An 8733-nucleotide genomic window follows, 5' to 3' on the forward strand; every position below is an offset into this window, starting at 1 on the left:
ATTGATCAAAATGTTTTGTTTATGTCATGTTAAAACTTGCGCCCCAATTCAGTATTCTATTTCTTAATTGTATTTAAATTAATTAATTTGTTAAATATAACATAAATATTGTAAGAAAACAATTTTTTTTTGTGTTTAACTATTTTTGAACAAATTACTTATGTAATAATTGTATTAATGTACTATATTAATTATCTAACATCCAAATTCTTACAACATACTTGAATATTTCATGTTAAATTATTTAATGCAATTGACAGTTAAATTTATGTAAACTTTAATATTACATAGAATAAGTATTTGTATTCTCTACTTTATTTTTGTTCAAATTACCAGGGTGTTCTTTTTTTATTTTCTTATTCTTATTTTATCAGTGTAATAGAAACATTTTAATTGTAACTTGTAATGTTTTAATTTAATTAATTATTTATACACCTTATTGAAAATATCTACCCTAATAAAATGTTGTGTATGTTGTGTATATGATTAAGTAGGTTTCTACAGTTGTACTACATTTAATGATCAAAGTATTTATTATTTAGTATTTTGTATTGTTATTGAAATATTAATATTAACAACAATGTTAATGTTTATAATTAAACTGTATCTAAAAGTTTCAACAGAGTATTATTTACCCGAATTCACCAATTAATGTACCAGCATTATAAATTATTTTAAATCTAATAAAATATATATTAAAATTACAAAACAAAATTGTTATTAACTATTTGTGTTGTTTATAATTCATCAGACAACATTTACACCATACAATACATATTATTATATCAATTAGTCAATTAATAATATTGTTTAAAAGTAAAAAAGTAAAATAAGAATATGAATTATAATATTATAGCCTTATGCCCTTATATACATTTATAGTATGTTAAATGAATATGAATAAAAATATATCTATTTTTTATTTAAAAGTAATGATTTAATTATTGCACAATGATGCATTATAATAAATTATTATTACATAGAAATAATTGTTTTTTTAGTTATTTCAATGTTAGGATTTGTGTACCTAACTAGTGGTTATTACTTATGACTTGACAAAACTTCAAGGGGGGGGGGAGAAAATTCATACTATGACACAATAAATGGTTATTATTTCTTCAAGAATACTAATGGAACATACTTATTATATTACTGTATGGGTACCTTTTTATTATGGTTATATCCTATAACTTAATTAAAAATTGAGTCTTTTTGTAATTACAATTCAAAACTTATATATCTTAAGTATATGTTATTTTTATATTTTATAGGAACTATTTTTCATAGCTCGATACTACTTATGGAGTTCAGTTGTTTTAAAATTAAAATAAATCAAACTGTGTTTTATTATGATGATAATTGCAACTGATTACTCACAAATATAAAGTAATAATTTGTTATTACTTACTTTAAAAGATAAAAATGTGTTTAAAATAACTACTGAACTCAGAACTACCTATAGGTTACTTGATTTTAAATTTTAAATTAACATTATTGCGGTATTATTATGAAACAATATAGATAATATGAAATTTACATCATTATATGTTTACGAATAAATGGGTACTAATAATCAATCAACTGGAAATGATAATGTTCATTCCTAAAAGCCAACACCTATGCATCTACTTTTACACATTTTAAGTAGGTAATTTTTATTTCAGAATTTCAAATAGACTTTTTCTATTACTTTATACTTTTACTTTATGATAAGTACCAATTTGAGTTTTTTCTTTTGAGCAGGGATTTTTTTTTTAAACATTATTCGAACTGTTTAAAAGCTGTTTGTTAAATGTACTATTTTTTGAATATTTGTATAATAGTGGGATATTTTCAACTAGATGTTTTAATAGGCTAATGAAATATTTAAATGAGTTGTTATATTACTTATATTAATTAAAATGTTAGAACTACCTATTTATAGTTTTACATGTGAATTTTCTAGTTGCAAGCAGTGTTCTGAAGAACTAAGACAAGGTATACCAACAGTATGTATTATGTAACAAATTAATTTTTTTATTTATTTTTTTTTTTTTTTTCATATACTACTTATTGAATTTATTACTGTAGGTAAATGTCATATATTTCTGTAGTGATTTAGATAGAATATTGTTCTTAAGATAAAATATGTTTGGTTTTGAATTTTTTTATTGAGATTGGTGTTTTGGGTATAATATGTTATATTTTTAAATAATAGTAATCATTTTACAATTTCTTTATTTACTTATATATTCTTAACATTAAATTATAGGAGGACAATGTAGAACCTTGTAATACAATTTCAAACCTTTTCAATTTTTTATAAATTTTTAAATACAAAATAACTTACAAATGTTCGCAACTTTGACAAATTTCGTAAAAATATGATCTTTAAACGTCTATGAAAAAAAATTGTGACTAAAAAATTTTGATTTTTTTCAATTATGAAAATATTTTTCATATGTTATACATTTTTATTTGTTATTATAGTAATATAGCCGTCGATAATAAAGACTAAGGCATCATAATACGTAGCATAATATTAGTATGTATAAATGACGCTTCTACGTTCTACAACTATCATTTCACAATACCTAATATCCAATAACTGTTTTAGGTACTTACTTGGCGACAGTAGTAAGTAGTAAGTAAGTTGTGTATATTATAATTATTTTAATATTTTTTGTATAATTACTTAATTACTACCTTTTTCTTCATTGGTTGTAAATTTTTCAATCTGTGTTTTATTTACCTAGGTGTACTTAACGTATATCTAGTTTTTTCCCAAAAAGCCAATCTTTACCCATTCTGCAAAATATTACAAAAAAAAAAAAACACTGGAAACTTACAGACAAATGTATTGATCAGCGCATAGTGTTGAAATGAAATTATTCATAAATCAATAAACATAGGTATAGACGTATAGTATACTTTGTATTTGATTATATTTTATATTTATATGGGCATTGGTAGTGGTGCTGAATTGATATATCACGTGAAGCGATGTGTTTACGTTTACAGTTTACTGTTGATCGTATAAATTGAATTGGTGGGTGTGTGTCGAGTGGATGGGTGAAACAAGAATTTTAGATTTTACTTCACAAAAAAAGTCTGAGTTCAACGCCACTGTTGACAAATATGTTTTCTAGCTCATGGGTAACAAAACTCTTAATTTGGCCCTGTATATAGATATGCAGATGCATAGATATTTGAAGTTACTTTCATCTCTCCCTGTAATAGATCATCATCAGGGTCAAAAGCAAATTGACCTACGGAAAATATATATTACAGCATTCTGGCAATTAATTTATATTTAATACAAAAGGACTGTCTCACACCTATCCAGTTGTAATGCAAATTACAGAATCTGCATTGACATTTTAAATACATAAATAAATACTTAATGGATATCATAATTAATAATAAAGCAAAATAATTATAAGTTATATTCTTTAAAAAATTAAAAATCGGAAAGAAATTGAAATAAACAAAAATATTCTTACTTATGAACGTAATACATACCTATATTATAATTAATATTTATTTTTATAATTAATCAAATTATTTACATAATGCGTCAAATTAAAAATATAATAATCAAACCTATTTTATCCTTTCTAAGTTATTTAATACCTTTGTTAATACTAATAAAACAAAAAGTAATTTATTTTAAATAATAAAAAATTGAATACACCTAGTGTCAAAACTAATGGAAAATAATAAAATATACTCAAAATACCTAAGTACTAATATAAATTTCATTCTATTTTATTTCATAAAATGTTTGAGGTATTACTTCTACTCAAACTGTGTGACAGCCATCATTTACTGTTGTTGAATAGCATTGTATTGTAACAATTATTTTATCGAATTTTAATCTTTAATATATTAATTGTTTTACCAATAATACTCATAATTAAATATTAATACGAACAATTATAATATCTGTGATGTTAATTACCTTATCTATATTTTAGAAAAAATGTTTCATTATTTCGAATTTAGTCATGTTATCACTTTATCTAGGTTATAAATATTGTATAAATTATTACTTACTACTATTGTGTGCATTTTCATTATTTTACTCTAAAAATATTATTTAAAATATTTGGATTATGAAATATTATAACAAATCGTTAATTTTATTTTAGTGTTTATAATCATAGGCACAAATAGTGTTTGAAATTTGGGGGAATGTTGATCAAGTTTATACTGGATTCTTTTAAAATGCTTTTAAATTATCAAAAAACATCGTAAGTTTTTTTTTTTTTTTGGGGGGGGGGGGGCTAAGACCTCAGCCCTTTCTATTTGCGCTTATGTTTATAATAATGTTTGGGGTAAGTCAATTGATTGCAAATTATTATAAGTTGTTATTACCGAAACTCAATATGATCTAAAATATTATGCAATTGCATAATTTATTTTTATAGACATTACAAGTTAAAGTTTAGATAAAATTGATTATTTAAACATAAAATAAAGATTTTGGTTATTTTTTTTATTTTAAAATTATTCGTTTGGAATATTACTGGACAATTTTTCGTAGGTAAATTATTATATTTTACTCTTATGATGCAACCAGATTTTCACAATATTTAAATTAATTTAAAACTATTATCTATTTATACTGTATAACACCTTTCATATTTGTAATAGTTAAATTAATAATCAGCAATATAAATTATAAATACAAAATTAATTATGTTTAGTATCATACGCACCACCTGTACTTAGTAATTACATAAACCAAAAACATATTATTTTTCTATTTATGAAGTTTATTTACTGAGACAAGAAAAGATAGCCCGTTAAGTCGTTAACTTAGAACTCCATCGGCCTATATATACAATATGTACATAATGACCCACTGTATGTCTGTATAATGGGTGATTCAACATCAATTTAAAAGTTAATACAAATTATAACGTGTGATTTAAATATATATTATTATAATAATTAAATGACAATAGTATTATAAATCAAATATTTTTGGTACAAATGAAATTAACCTATCGTATTAAAAATAGCTAGTAAAATTAATACTATAACTTAGTAATACATAAATAATTTATAATTTAACAATATATTATGTAATATTAAAAGTCATATTTTTATTGAATAGAAATATACATTATGCGATTAATATATAGTTATTCATAAAATGGATCTAAATATATTGGTGTTTTTAATGAATTAAACACTTAAATTAATGATATTTTAGCAATAATATTGATGATATTATGACCTATTATAAATGTTTAAAGTTACATAATTAAATCGCTTATTTTTTATCTAGTTTAGGACACGTTGTAAAATCATAATTTTTCCATCCATTAATAATTAAATTTGTAACTGGAAATTTTTTACAACCACATTTGCATTTGAAATCATCTGTATCCAGGTTTTCTATACATAATCCGCTGTAGAATTGTGCTACATAAGCTCCCTGAAAAAACAATAGCCAAATACTATATTATATAGTTCAAACTATGTGGATAACCCTAATATGCTGATAAAAATTGAGAATATAATTTGTATTCCAGAAAAACTACGTTTTGGTATTAAAATCATTGAAAAAACTTTTAACCATAAGTAATTGAAAAGCTAATATATTCTTGGATACGCCTCTTTTCAAGATATGATCCTTTAAATATTTATTAATTATATTATTATAATATAATTACTTGATCATATGAAAGTTTTGAAGGGTTCCCACACCATCGAGATGAATCTACTTTATCGTCACAATACTGTAATAAAAACGAAAATGTAATTTTCAGATTAATTCCACAATAAATCTGTAAAATCTAAAAAAAAATGAGATATACAAAACATTACGATCTAAATACTATTTGTAGGTTATACTTTGAAAACATTTAAAGTTTTCTCTAAGTAGAATGGATTGGAATAAAATAACATTATAACATTTTTATCTAAATTATATTCATCTTAACTTTAAAAAACACAACATAATAACCAATTAACTCTTTTTTCTTCATTCAAAAATTAAAATAATTATTGTAAATAAAATAATAAATTAATGTAAAGAATGTAATAGTAGCGTAGTTTTTACTTTGGTGGACGGTGGTTAAAAGTAAAAAAAAATTCAGTACATTTATTTCTAAATAATTGATTTACCAATAAATAAAATATGTCTGAGTAAATTTGGGAATTTTACATAAATACGATTTAAATAATAATTTAAAAATTGTGATTATTTTTAGTTATGTGTAGATATTTTAAATTATAATTTTTTTATTAATTTAATGTTTAATATTAAACAATAGTTATAAAATGTTTAATTTATTTTTATAGTTTATCCTTGAAAATGTAACATCTGGTTCTTCATAGTTAGTTTCATTGTTGTTTAGTTATTATCCGGAATTTCCTTTATGTATTTGGTATTTTGGTGATTACCGGGAAATTAAGTGGTATGAATGAGTTGTTCACCTATTCAATTTTGGGAATAGCATTTTAGTTTGTACTAGGTAAAAATTTGAAACACATGGATTTTAAAAACTTTTTAAACATCGTGTTCACAGTATAAGAACTTTTTTTTTCGAATTTTCTTGGATTTTCTAGTAACATTGTTTCTGCATTTCATAAATGTTTTATCGTTTCCGACTTAATTTCTAACAGCTCATCCATAAATTGATAAATATTTGATTTTTCACTGAAAAAACAACTGTTGATTTTCGAATGGTAACTCTTCTCACTATTCGTAGTTTTGTATATAGTAGTGGAAATCTGAACTCATGTACTTGGTGAGAAACTTGCTTTTGGGGAAATATAAATTCCATATTCAAAAATTGACACTACGAAAAGTACATCTATGCTATTATAAATTTATATTGAACTATAATGATTAATGGCCCTTAAGTAAATTATAGTTAGTTATTACCAATAAAATTCGATAAAATACTATTTATTTTCGTTACTTATACAGAACAATGAGGGAATCAACTCGTACATACTTGTCTTATCAATAGCGAAAGAATAAATTCAATGGTATCGGTGTTGTTAAACTAAGGTACCTGGGAATCAACTCATAGCAGCTGTTAGTTTATTCCTAAAATAATTAATATTGAAAAAAGGTAGGTAAATGTGTGTTACTATGTTGAATGTTAGGTGTCAGATGGATTACTATTATAGGTCTTATAAATTTGAATATAATGATATATTAATTGTATACAAAAAACGATAGTTTGACGATTTTGATGAATTTTGTCAAAGTTCTAATTTGAAATTTATATAAAAAAAATTGTGCCTATGTATTTTTATATTTTTATACAGATATATATTTTGTGTGATAGTATTGATTTTTTAAGTATTTTTACCCACCAAAAAAATTTTAATCGACATTTATGAATAAAAATGTGTTTAAAAAAAAAAAAATTAAATATTTTGAAAATGTTATCGTAAATAGGAAACAATGATATAAAATTTGGTTTAAATTTCAAGTATCAATGGAAAATCAAAACATTTTATCGATAAACTATTGTGTACTAATATAAAAAGAAATATATCATGAAAAAAAAATTATATCTAAAATTTATTACTTTTTCTAAATTTATGAGTTAAATATATTTTGAAGTAGAAATACAACATTCTGCTTGAATTTATTTTCATATTAAAATATTGTAAATGATGGATAAAGATTTCAATTATTTCGTAATAATTCAAAAAATATTATTTGTAGGGACCTAAATTCTTATATAAGTGTAAAAATGTATGAATCTAATTATATTATATACAGGCAATGACATTTTTTATTTTTTATTATTTTAAATCAAAGTATAACTAATTTTAAAAATACTACTATAATAGCTATATATATATTGTTAACAAATCATCTTCACTGAGAATCATTTTTCTGTTTTTTAATAATTATTATTGAATTCAAATTTAACACATATATAATATATTATGATGGCTTACTACTCAATTTTATGGTTCATAAGACACCTACTGTAAAGTTAGGGTATTACCTCTTTTCCCTTTTTGAAACATAACCATTAACCATAATATGGTTATATATATATATATATTATAATTATTTATTGAGATATAAGATAAATCATACGTTAGAATAAGTTGTCACAGTCTTTTGGTTTTTCGTAACTAGATCTTCTGGCTTTATGACAGATGCTTGTATCTTAGCAAACAACTTTGATTGATCCATAGTTGAATTAGTTACAGCATATGTGATTTTTTCCTGAATAACAATTAGTAATTATTATTTTATTCTTTTTTAATTAGCAAATATTACCTATATTTAAATATAAGTACGTACAATAGATGGCATAGTTTCACTAAATATTGGATCCAATCCGTATTTTTTTGTATTGTCATCACATCTATTTAAATTTGTCAAATCAATGACATAATGATCCATTATTTCATTTGTCAATGTAAAATCAATACCTTAAAGAATAATTGTTGTAATTAGAATATAAAAAAATGATTTACAATACATAAAAATATCGAATAAAAATGTATATTACGAGTACTTACTTGTTTTATTGGAAATCTGATCCGTTACATAAAATACTAGACCAACTTTTAATCCACTTACATTGTTTTTAATCGAAGTGACAAAATCGTTTATTTTTTGAGACACATTTTCTATGGCACCCTAAACCAAAATTATTTCATAATTAATCAATATAAATATAATTGTATGTTATAATGTTCAATTTTGTATAATAACATTTTTTATTTTTCATAGATATCATTCTTGTAACTATGAGTTAT

Source organism: Rhopalosiphum maidis, chromosome 1 (assembly GCF_003676215.2).
Source record: "Rhopalosiphum maidis isolate BTI-1 chromosome 1, ASM367621v3, whole genome shotgun sequence".
In the NCBI taxonomy this organism is placed as follows: Eukaryota; Metazoa; Arthropoda; class Insecta; order Hemiptera; family Aphididae; genus Rhopalosiphum; species Rhopalosiphum maidis.